This window comes from Triticum aestivum, chromosome 1A, assembly GCF_018294505.1.
Source record: "Triticum aestivum cultivar Chinese Spring chromosome 1A, IWGSC CS RefSeq v2.1, whole genome shotgun sequence".
Lineage (NCBI taxonomy): Eukaryota > Viridiplantae > Streptophyta > Magnoliopsida > Poales > Poaceae > Triticum > Triticum aestivum.
Window position 1 is genome coordinate 440,866,879 of NC_057794.1, and position 12,335 is coordinate 440,879,213.

Here is a 12,335-nt window from a genome sequence, read left to right on the forward strand (position 1 = left end):
TTATGAGAATATCTAGGCATGATCATGAACATAGGCATCACGTCCGTGTCAAGTAGACCGAAACGATTCTGCATCTACTACTATTACTCCACACATCGACCGCTATCCAGCATGCATCTAGAGTATTAAGTTCATAAGAACAGAGTAACGCATTAGGCAAGATGACATGATGTAGAGGGACAAACTCAAGCAATATGATATGAACCCCATCTTTTTATCCTCGGTGGCAACAATACAATACGTGTCGGTTCCCTTTCTGTCACTAGGATCGAGCACCACAAGATTGAACCCAAAGCTAAGCACTTCTCCCATTGCAAGAAAGATCAATCTAGTAGGCCAAACCAAACTGATAATTTGAAGAGACTTGCAAAGATATCAAATCATGCATATAAGAATTCAGAGAAGAATCAAATATTGTTCATAGATAATCTTGATCATAAACTCACAATTCATCGGATCTCGGCAAACACACCGCAAAAAGTATTACATCGAATAGATCTCCAAGAACATGGAGGAGAACTTTGTATTGATAACCAAAGAGAGAGAAGAAGTCATCTAGCTAATAACTATGGACTCGAAGGTCTATGGTCAACTATTCACACATCATCGGGGAGGCTATGGTGTTGATGTAGAAGCCCTCCGTGATCGAATCCCCCTCCGGCACATCGCCAGAAGAGGCCCCAAGATGGGATCTCATGGGTACAGAAGGTTGCGCTGGTGGAAAAGTGGTTTCCTGGCTCCCCTGGATGTTTTCAGGGTATAAGAGTATATATAGGCGAAAGAAGTAGGTCGGTGGAGCTCCATGGGGCCCACGAGGGTGGGGGCGCGCCTACCCTCCTGGGCACGCCTCCCTGCCTCGTGGACGCCTCGTTGCTTCCTTGACCTCCACTCCAAGTCTCCTGGATTGCGTTTGTTCCAAAAAGATCCTCACGAAGGTTTCGTTCCGTTTGGATTCCGTTTGATATTCCTTTTCTGTGAAACACTGAAATAGGCAAAAAAACAGCAACTGGCACTGGGCCTTCGGTTAATAGGTTAGTCCCAATAATAATATAAAAGTACATAATAAATCCCATTAAACATCCAAAACAGATAATATAATAGCATGGAACAATCAAAAATTATAGATACGTTGGAGACGTATCAGCATCCCCAAGCTTGATTCCTACTCGTCCTCGAGTAGGTAAATGGTAAAAATAGAATGTTTGATGTGGAATGCTACCTAACATAATTTCCAATGTAATTCTCTTTATTGTGGCATAAATGTTTAAATCCAAAAGATTCTAGACAGAAGTTTAATATTGATAGAAAAATAATAATACTTCAAGCATGCTAACCAAGCCATTATGTCTGATCAAAATAACAAAGCCAAAGAAAGCTTATCCCTACAAAATCATATAGTTTGGCCATGCTTCATTTTCGTCACACAAAATGCTCCCATCAAGCACAACCCCGATGACAAGCCAAGCAATTGTTTCATACTTAGCCTTTTCAAACTCTTTCAACTTTCACGCAATATATAAGCGCGAGCCATGGACATAGCACTATGGGTGGAATAGAATATGATGACGGAGGTTGTGTGAGAAGATAAAAAGGAGAAAGTCTCACATTGACGCGGCTAATCAATGGGCTATGGAGATGCCCATCAATTGATGTCAATGCAAGGAGTAGGGATTGCCATGCAACGGATGCACTAGAGCTATAAATATATGAAAGCTTAACAAAATAAACTAAGTGGGTGTGCATCTAACTTGCTTGCTCACTGTAGGATCGAAAGTATGTCTAGAGGGAGGGGGGTGATTAGACTACTTGACCAATTAAAAATCTATCCTTTTCTCAATTTTAGTCTTTGGCAGATTTTAGCTATCTTAGCACAAGTCAAGCAATCTTAACTCAATTCAAGCAAGCATGCAAAGAGTCTATGAGCAGTGGAAAGTAAAGCATGCAACTTGCAAGAATGTAAAGGGAAGGGTTTGGAGAATTCAAACGCAATTGGAGACACGGATGTTTTTGTCGTGGTTCCGATAGGTGGTGCTATCGTACATCCACGTTGATGGAGACTTCAACCCACGAAGGGTAATGGTTGCGCGAGTCCACGGAGGGCTCCACCCATGAAGGGTCCACGAAGAAGCAACCTTGTCTATCCCATCATGGCCATCGCTCACGAAGGACTTGCCTCACTAGCGGTAGATCTTCATGAAGTAGGCGATCTCCTTGCCCTTACAAACTCCTTGGTTCAACTCCACAATCTTGTCGGAGGCTCCCAAGTGACACCTAGCCAATCTAGGAGACACCACTCTCTAAGAAGTAACAAATGGTGTGTTGATGATGAACTCCTTGCTCTTGTGCTTCAAATGATAGTCTCCCCAACACTCAACTCTCTCTCATAGGATATGGGTTTGGTGGAAAGAAGATTTGAGTGGAAAGCAACTTGGGAAGGCTAGAGATCAAGATTCATATGGTGGGAATGGAATATCTTGGCCTCAACACATGAGTAGGTGGTTCTCTCTCAGAAAATGTGTATTGAAAGTGTAGGTATGTTCTGATGGCTCTCTCCACGAATGAAGAGTGGGTGGAGGGGTATATATAGCCTCCACACAAAAACTAACCATTACACACAATTTACCAATCTTGGTGAGACCGAATTGAGAAACTTGGTCGGACCGACTTAGCAAACCTAGTGACCGTTAGGATTTTTGGCGGGACTGTGATGCAACTCGGCAGGACCGATATGGTTAGGGTTAGGGCATAACGTAATCTTGGTGTGACCGATTACACAAACTCAGTGGGACCGATTTTGGTAATAAGCTAACCAGAGAGTTGGTCAGGTAAACTCGGTGGGACCGATTTGCTCATTTCGGTGGGACCGAAATGTTACAAAAGGGAAACAAAGAGTTTACATTGCAATCTTGGTGGGACCGATCGCTCATCTCGGTAGGACCGAAACGTTACAAAGGGAAACAGAGAGATTACAACCCCATCTCGGTGTGACCGAGATCCCTATCGGTGAGACCAATTTGCCTAGGGTTTGTGGCAGTGGCTATGACATCTGAACTCGGTGGCGCCGGATAGAAAGAATCGGTGGGGCCGAGTTTGACTTTTGGTTTAGGTCATATGTGGATGTGGGAAGGTAGTTGAGGGTTTTGGAGCATATCACTAAGCACTATGAAGCAAGAACCTCATCAAGCAACACCTCATCCCTCCTTGATAGTATTGGATTTTCCTATAGACTCAATGTGATCTTGGATCACTAAAATATAAAATGTAGAGTCTTGAGCTTTGAGCTTGAGCCAACCTTTCTGTCCTTAGTATTTTGAGGGGTCCACTTTCCTCATCCATGCCATGCCATTCATTGAGCTTTTCCTAAAATATTAATCTTGGAATAATGTTAGCTCAATGAGCTATATGTTGTTAGGAATTACCAAAACCACCCAGGGATAGTTGCACTTTCAATCTCCCCCTTTTTGGTAATTGATGACAACATATAGATCAAAGCTTCGACGAATGATAATAAGAGTGAAAAACATTGTCGCTTTGAGAAGTATGTGAAAAGCAAGAGCTCCCCCTAAATATGTGCATAGTTTATGATTTGCTTTGGACTGCAAATGCACAGAGAGTTAGGCTCATGGGTTACTCTTCCATGTCACATACATCTTGGTGGAGCGCTCAAAATGATAATAATTAAATACATGCACTCATCACCAAGCAAAGTGAATGATCATATAGGGATAAAATGATAATGTCATCCAACAAGCATTAATGTAGCATATGATCAAACACACATGATCATCCAAGTATCACACAGACAGAAAGTATCTCAATCAAGCAAATAAAGTTCAACCACCAAAGCAAGAGAGAATAAAAAAGCAACGCTCTCTCTCTCTCAAAGCCTATGATCTATACATTTTTCTCCCCCTTTGGCAACAAGTTACCAAAAAGTTCATAGAAAATGCATAGCACTAAATCGTCTCTCAGGCTTGGTCTTCAGGTGGTGGTGTCCGGAGAACTCCAAGAACGAAGGCTTCAGTCGATGTAGATGGAGCTGTTGGAGTAGGTGCTGGAGCTTGTGGCACTAAAGCTGTAGCTGGTGCAGATGAAGTGGCTCTGGTGTATGTTACTGGCACTGCAGTTGACCTCTGAGCTCTAGGCACTCTGGCAAATGCATCAGTGGTTGTCTTGCCCTTCCTCTCCTGCATATCATCCTGAAGTTGCTCCACAACATACTGGATCTCAGTTATCTTCACATCCATGTCATAGAACTTCTGCTCCATGATCCTTTCCAAGCTCTCCTGGTTTTGAGTCAGGGTGGCCAGCCCTTTCTCAATCCTTAGAGTGGATGCAATCAAGTAGCCAAACTGATCTTGCTTGCTCTTCAGAAGATACTGAGATGCCTCTTCCATGGTTGGCATCTTTGCAGCTTTCTCAGACTTTGCCTTCTCCCTCTTTGCTTGAGCGTGCATAGAAGATGGTTCATCCTTATTCATAACCACTTGGTTGTCCTCAAAGTCTGCATAGATAGGCATGTGCTCCTTGTCCAACAAGTATGTGCCAGTGCCCATCTTGGAGTTAACCAACTCCTGGATCTATGGTGCATACCCACAGCTTCTCTTTTGGTCAGCAGCTGTCCTCTTGATAGTTTCAACTATAAGACTCATGACCTTGAACTTTTGTGGCACATCAAATATATGTAGCAGAGTGATGGAGTGACCTCTGATCATTCTGTGATCACCAGACTTGGGCAGAAGAGTGTGCCTGAGGATCCAATTGATAGTAGGCAGTCCTAACAGCAGGTGTTTCACTGATCCAAATTGGCGACTCTCAAGATCTACATCAGGAATCTCCTTGTACATGCTAGCCATGGAGTTGTGATCCTTCTTCTTCTTGGCATAGACATCCAAGTCATCTTCATTCTCCTTAGGAGCATTGATCAATTGAGCCCATTTTGCTACTGTTGACTGGTATCTAGTGCCTTCAGACATCCAGACTATCTTGCCATCTGGGTAGAAGTGAGCTGTGGAGTAGAACTGCATGATAAGCTCATCATTCCACTTTGTGAGCTTCTGAGCCACAAACTCATCAACTCCACAAGCCTTGAAACTGCCATATACTCCTGGATAGTGTTCTTCATTCTCCTTGATGTACTCCCAGTTGACCCATCTCATGTCACATACTATTGGTTTCTTGTCAAGCAACACTGTCTCATAAAAATCCTGCTGTTCTTTGGTATGGAACCTGTAGTCCACAGCAGTTCTCCTTCTGGTGGCATATGGATCTGACTCTCTCCATAGCCGCAATCCTGAGTCCTTCCTGATCTTCATGTTTTCTGCTACAGGATGAGCATCATTATGATTTGGAATTTTTGGCTTTAACTTCCTCAAAACATGTGTCTCATCATCTTCTTCTTCATCAACAGTTTCAGGCACTGGGGCCTTGTTTTTCTCAGCAGCTGGAATGTTCCTGGTACTCCTCTTTGGTGCAGTTTTGGGTTTTGGAGCAGCTGGCTTGGGAGCTTCTTTGGGCTTAGATGAATCAGCCCCTGATCTTATGGCATCTCCCATAAGTTTCTGTGCCTTAGGTGCTGGTGCAACATCTTCTTCCTCTTCCTCTTCAGAGTCTCTCATCATAGATGGCTTTCCAATTACTCTGTCCATGGTCTTCTTGACCCTCTCTTTCCTCTTCTTGCCATCTCCAGCTTCCTTGGGTTCAAGAGTGAGCTCCATTTTCTCACCTGTGGCAAGTTTCCTAGGTTTAGACATTGGCTGTCTTCCTTCTGGCCTCTTGGTCTTCAGACCTGGCTTAGTTGCAGCAGCAGTGCTATATTCCTTTTTAATCACTTTTTTTTGGAAGTGGCCTCATCCTAAACTGCCACATAGTCTTCATCCTCAGATTCGGAAGTTTTCTTCTTTCTGGCCCTGGTGGCAGCTTTTGGCAAGTTGCTGGGTGTGCTCCTGCTTCCATCATTTGAGCTGCTAGAGGGACTAGTGCCCTCACTCATGTGAACCTGCTCCTCTGACTTGTTCTGACTGTCACTTTGATTAGACATAATGCAATCTCTGACAGCTGACCCCGTGAATAGATTATAGATGGGGTAGAGTGGATGAGCATCACAAAATACAGAGGTTTTTGCAAAAGAATGAATAAACTTAGTTTTAGTTTTCCTCAGAAAGCATTTCAGATCAACCGATTTGTAAACTTGGTGATACCGAAGTAGCAGTTGGAACCTAAACTAGTGAACTCGGTCAGACCGAGTCACAGTTCGGTGGCACCGAGACTGCTAGGGTTTCACAAAGTCCTGAACTTGGTCACACCGATTTTCAATTCTCGGTCAGACCGAGAATCACATGTGCAATGGCCTGAGCCGAATCGGTGGTACTGAGTTCCACAAATCGGTTGGTCCAAGATGGATTCGGTGGAAACCTAACCCTAAATTTTCAAATCATCTCTAATCTACGAAGTGTTTTTGACTGGATAAGATAGTTTCAATCGTGGCAAGATTCATGGCGAACACAATGTGCTAGGAATCAGATAGGGATAGCATAGTGATCAAGTTCATACCCTAGTTCGGTGATGAACTCGCTACGGTGGCAACGACAGGGATGATTCCCGTTGACGGCGGCGGAGACCAGCGGCAGGAGGCAACTGGCGACGAGGAGGACGATCCGGAGACCCTGGAGGCAGAGCGGGCTAAGCGCGGGCGAAAGAGTTTGGAGAAAATTTCCAAAATTTTGCCCGTGGGTATATATAGCCCGACCTTGTCGGTGTGACTGAGTGGAACAACTCGGTGGCACCGAGATTCATAACTGCAAGCAGTTGCTGCAACTCGGTGTGATCGAAAAGTTCAAATTGGTTGCACCGAGATTGAAAACCTAGATCGACTTAGTGATCTCGGTATGACCGAAATGGGTGCATTGGTCAGACCGAAACACACAAAGAAGTTTTGGAAGTTTAAGTCTATGACGAATCGGGGACTCCGAGTGCTCCTCACATAGAGTGGTTCGAATCTGACTTGATCAAATTTTGTGATGTAGCATGAATAGAGTTTGAGACGAGAAAAGCATAGATAGCTAGAGAAGGTTCTTAGGCATTCTTGTCCATCCACTTGGCAAGAGAAAAAAGGAAACCAATCAATCAAAACAACAAGTGGATGTCCTTGAATGAGTAAATTATGCAACCAACATGCTCACACAATAAAATGGCAATTGAAATATGTGGCAAAGCATGCACAACCAATTCTAGCATCTATCAAGCAATTGGCGATGACTAGGTCATCTATATATGAGTATATTGACTTAGGAGTCAAATGAGAACATTTAATCATAGGTCATACTCATCGTTTAAGCACAAGTGGGGTTACCACTTTTACATAAAGTGTTGTTGTTTTCACACCATTAGAGTTGCTTTAGCTCAATTCTTAGAGTAAAGCTCCCCCTAGATGTGAGATCCACCCCTAAGAGGGATGAACTAACCTTGGGTTTTGTCGATGATGACTTCATGTAGATGTTGAAGATGTGGATGCTCAATGTTGATGTAAATCATTTGGAGCTATCCTTTGGAGTGAGTTGCACTTTCAATACCTACACGGGTTAGTCCCACAAGGAACAAACAAGGATATCCATAGGCATAGAGTGATGCACACACAAGATGATGTCTATGAAAGTTTTAGGTTACCTTGTCCCTTGTCTTACCAACAAGAGGGTTTGTGACTCCTTGAACTAGTGCAAGATGTGGAAGTTGATTGCACTCGTTCTTGCCAAAATGACAAGAGTGAAGTATGTTGGTGGAGTCACCCTCAAGAACTCTCTAGTTCTTCTTCTTCGGGATCCACACCATCTTGATGGGAATCCTCGGAGTTGTAGTCGTACTTGATGAAGTGGAACTTGATGTAGTCTTGGGAACCCACTTGACCAAGGCCTTAGGAGCTTCTTCAAATGCATCAATTTCCTCTTGAAGCTTGTCCTTGCCTTTTTGCTTGTGGTCTTGTGGTGAAAGATCATATTGATCTTGTGTCCCTTTGAAATAAGTAGGATCATACTTCTCTTGTTGAGGAACAAACTTTGTCTTGGGGTATTGATCTTCTTCCCACTCAACTCCATTGGCATTGAACTTTCGTTCAAAACCAACACCTTGGTTCTTCCGATGCCTTCCTTGCTTGCATACAATTTCCTCGAATTGCTTACTCCCGACAAGGCTCTTGTAAACACCTTTCTCTATAATTCCCTTCAATAAGCTATTTTCTTGCTCAAGTGTAACTTGGCTAAGAGAATCATTAGTGGAATCAAGAGAACTACTAGAAGCAACAACATTGGATTTAGCATGATTATTGTCACTACTAGAGGAAGAATCTTTCTTGTTCTTGTTACTAGACTTGACTTGAGGCATGTAAGTGGATAAGAGTAAACGCTTGGCAATGTAAGAAGAAATTTTCTTGCGAAGATCATCATTGATTGCCTTCAAGAACTCATGCTCTTGCTCAAGGTTGAGCTTTTCAAAACGTAATTTCTCATGAGTCCTTAAAAGTTCTCGATGATCTCCTAAGATAGTTTCATGAGCTAACTTAAGAGTGTTTAGTTCTTTAGTTAGAGACTCAATCTTCTCCTTATCATTGTCATTCGTTTCATCTTGATTAGCATGATTAATTGATGTTTCATCATAGTATTCATCACTAGAGTTGTCAACAAGTAAATCATCATCATCTAACAAGTCATCTTCATCACTATTGAAATCAACATACTCGGGGTGTGATACCTTTGGACCTTTCACCATGAAGCATCTTCCAATTCCTTCATTTGGTGAATCAAATATGTCGTAGGAGTTGGTTGACACAAGTGATAGACCGGCAACACCTTCATCTTGAGTATATTCGGAGTCGGAGTGATAGCTTCTCTCGGAGTGATTGTCGGAGTTGGAGCCGGATACCCATTCACCAACATGAGCTTGATGTATTTGTTTTGTATAGCTCCTTGATGACTTGTCCTTTCTTTCCGAATCCTTGCTTCTCCGTGAGGGTCTTCGTTCATAACGATCATCTCTACTCCTTTCTCTAGGTGGTGATTCTTCTCTTCTACTTCTTCTTTTTGGAGAATCTTCTCTTCTTTTGTGGGGTGTCGTACACTCATTGGAATAGTGTCCGGGCCTTCCACAATTGTAGCAGTTTCGCTCTCGACTAGAAGATCTTTTGTCATTGTAGGACCTTGACTTGGAGCTTCTCTCTTTGCTTCTACTCTTGTAGAATTTGTTGAAGTTCTTCACCATTAAGCTCAATTCTTCATTGAAGGTTTGTTTCTCACTTGATGATGTGGGGGCTTCGCATGAGGCTTTGTAAGCACCACTTGATTTGTTGTGAAGTTCCTCCTTATCCTTGAGTGACATATCATGAGGAACAATTCTTCCAATGACTTCCGTTGGCTTGAGATCTTTGTAAGTGGGCATCATTTGAATCAATGTGCACACGGTATCATATTTTCCATCCAAGGCTCTTAGGATCTTCTTGATGATGAATCTGTCGGTCATCTTTTCACTTCCTAAGACGACAATCTCATTTGTGATAAGAGCAAGCCTAGAGTACATTTCAGCGACACCTTCACCATCCTTCATTTTGAACTTGCCAAGTTGACTTTGAAGCACATCCAACTTGGATTCCTTGACGGAGTTGGTACCTTCATGCATGTCAATCAAAGTATCCCAAATTTCCTTTACATTCTCAAGACGGCCGATTTTGTTGAATTCTTCAGGGCACAATCCGTTGAAGAGGATATCACAAGCTTGGGTGTTGTATTGCAGCATTTTCAATTCTTCCACGGTGGCTTCACGATTCGGTTCTCTCCCATCAACGAATTCACCTTGCAAGCCAATACACACAATAGCCCAAACGGTGGGGTTATGTCCACGAATATGAATTTTCATCTTATACTTCCAACTAGCAAAATTAGTACCATCAAAGTAAGGACCTCTACGGTGATAATTTCCCTCGCTAGACGCCATACTCTCCTAGGTTGTGAAACCAAGGCTATGACCACCAAAAGCTATGGAAATCAAAGCAAATGGAGACCAAAGCTCTGATACCACTTGTAGGATCGAAAGTATGTCTAGAGGGGGGTGATTAGACTGACCAATTAAAAATCTATCATTTTCCCAATTTTAGTCTTTGGCGGATTTTAGCTATCTTAGCACAAGTCAAGCAATCTTAACTCAATTCAAGCAAGCATGCAAAGAGTCTATGAGCAGTGGAAAGTAAAGCATGCAACTTGCAAGAATGTAAAGGGAAGGGTTTGGAGAATTCAAACACAATTGGAGACACGGATGTTTTTGTCATGGTTCCGATAGGTGGTGCTATCGTACATCCACGTTGATGGAGACTTCAACCCACGAAGGGTAACGGTTGCGCGAGTCCACGGAGGGCTCCACCCACGAAGGGTCCACGAAGAAGCAACCTTGTCTATCCCATCATGGCCATCGCCCATGAAGGACTTGCCTCACTAGCAGTAGATCTTCATGAAGTAGGCGATCTCCTTGCCCTTACAAACTCCTTGGTTCAACTCCACAATCTTGTCGGAGGCTCCCAAATGACACCTAGCCAATCTAGGAGACACCACTCTCCAAGAAGTAACAAATGGTGTGTTGATGATGAACTCCTTGCTCTTGTGCTTCAAATGATAGTCTCCCCAACACTCAACTCTCTCTCACAGGATGTGGGTTTGGTGGAAAGAATATTTGAGTGGAAAGCAACTTGGGAAGGCTAGAGATCAAGATTCATATGGTGGGAATGGAATATCTTGGCCTCAACACATGAGTAGGTGGTTCTCTCTCAGAAAATGTGTATTGGAAGTGTAGGTATGTTCTGATGGCTCTCTCCACGAATGAAGAGTGGGTGGAGGGGTATATATAGCCTCCACACAAAAACTAACCGTTAAACACAATTTACCAATCTCGGTGAGACCAAATTGAGAAACTTGGTCGGACCGATTTAGCAAACCTAGTGACCGTTAGGATTTTTGGCGGGACTGTGATGCAACTCGGCAGGACCGATATGGTTAGGGTTAGGGCATAACGTAATCTTGGTGTGACCGATTACACAAACTCAGTGGGACCGATTTTGGTAATAAGCTAACCAGAGAGTTGGTCAGGTAAACTCGGTGGGACCGATTTGCTCATTTCGGTGGGACCGAAATGTTACAAAAGGGAAACAGAGAGTTTACATTGCAATCTCGGTGGGACCGATCGCTCATCTCGGTCGGACCGAAACGTTACAAAGGGAAACAGAGAGATTACAACCCCATCTCGGTGTGACCGAGATCCCTATCGGTGAGACCGATTTGCCTAGGGTTTGTGGCAGTGGCTATGACATCTGAACTCGGTGGTGCCGGATAGAAAGAATCGGTGGGGCCGAGTTTGACTTTTGGTTTAGGTCATATGTGGATGTGGGAAGGTAGTTGAGGGTTTTGGAGCATATCACTAAGCACTACTCCCTCCGTTCCAAAATAGATGACTCAACTTTGTAGTCAAGCTAGTACAAAGTTGGGTCATCTATTTTGGAACGGAGGGAGTATGAAGCAAGAACCTCATCAAGCAACACCTCATCCCTCCTTGATAGTATTGGCTTTTCTTATAGACTCAATGTGATCTTGGATCACTAAAATATAAAATGTAGAGTCTTGAGCTTTGAGCTTGAGCCAATCTTTTTGTCCTTAGTATTTTGAGGGGTCCACTTTCCTCATGCATGCCATGCCATTCATTGAGCTTTTCCTGAAATATTAATCTTGGAATAATGTTAGCTCAATGAGCTATATGTTGTTAGGAATTACCAAAACCACCCAGGGATAGTTGCACTTTCACTCACGAAGACCAAGGGCATTTTGAGGAAGCCCATCATTGGAATATACAAGCCAAGTTCTATAATGAAAAATTCCCACTAGTATATGAAAGTGAAAAAATAAGAGACTCTCTATCATGAAGATCATGGTGCTACTTTGAAGCACAAGTGTGGAAAAAGGATAGTAACATTGCCCCTTCTCTCTTTTTCTCTTTTTTTATTTGGGCCTTTTTTCTCTTTTTATGGCCTCTTTTTTCGTCTGGAATCTCATCCCGAATTGTGGGGGAATCATAGTCTCCATCATCCTTTCCTCACATGGGACAATTCTCTAATAATGAAAATCATCACACTTTTATTTACTTACAACTCAAGAATTACAACTCGATACTTAGAACAAAATATGACTCTATGTGAATGCCTCCGGCGGTGTACCGGGATGTGCAATGAATCAAGAGTGACATGTATGAAATAATTATGAAGGTGGCTTTGCCACAAATACGATGTCAACTTCATGATCATGCAAAGCAAT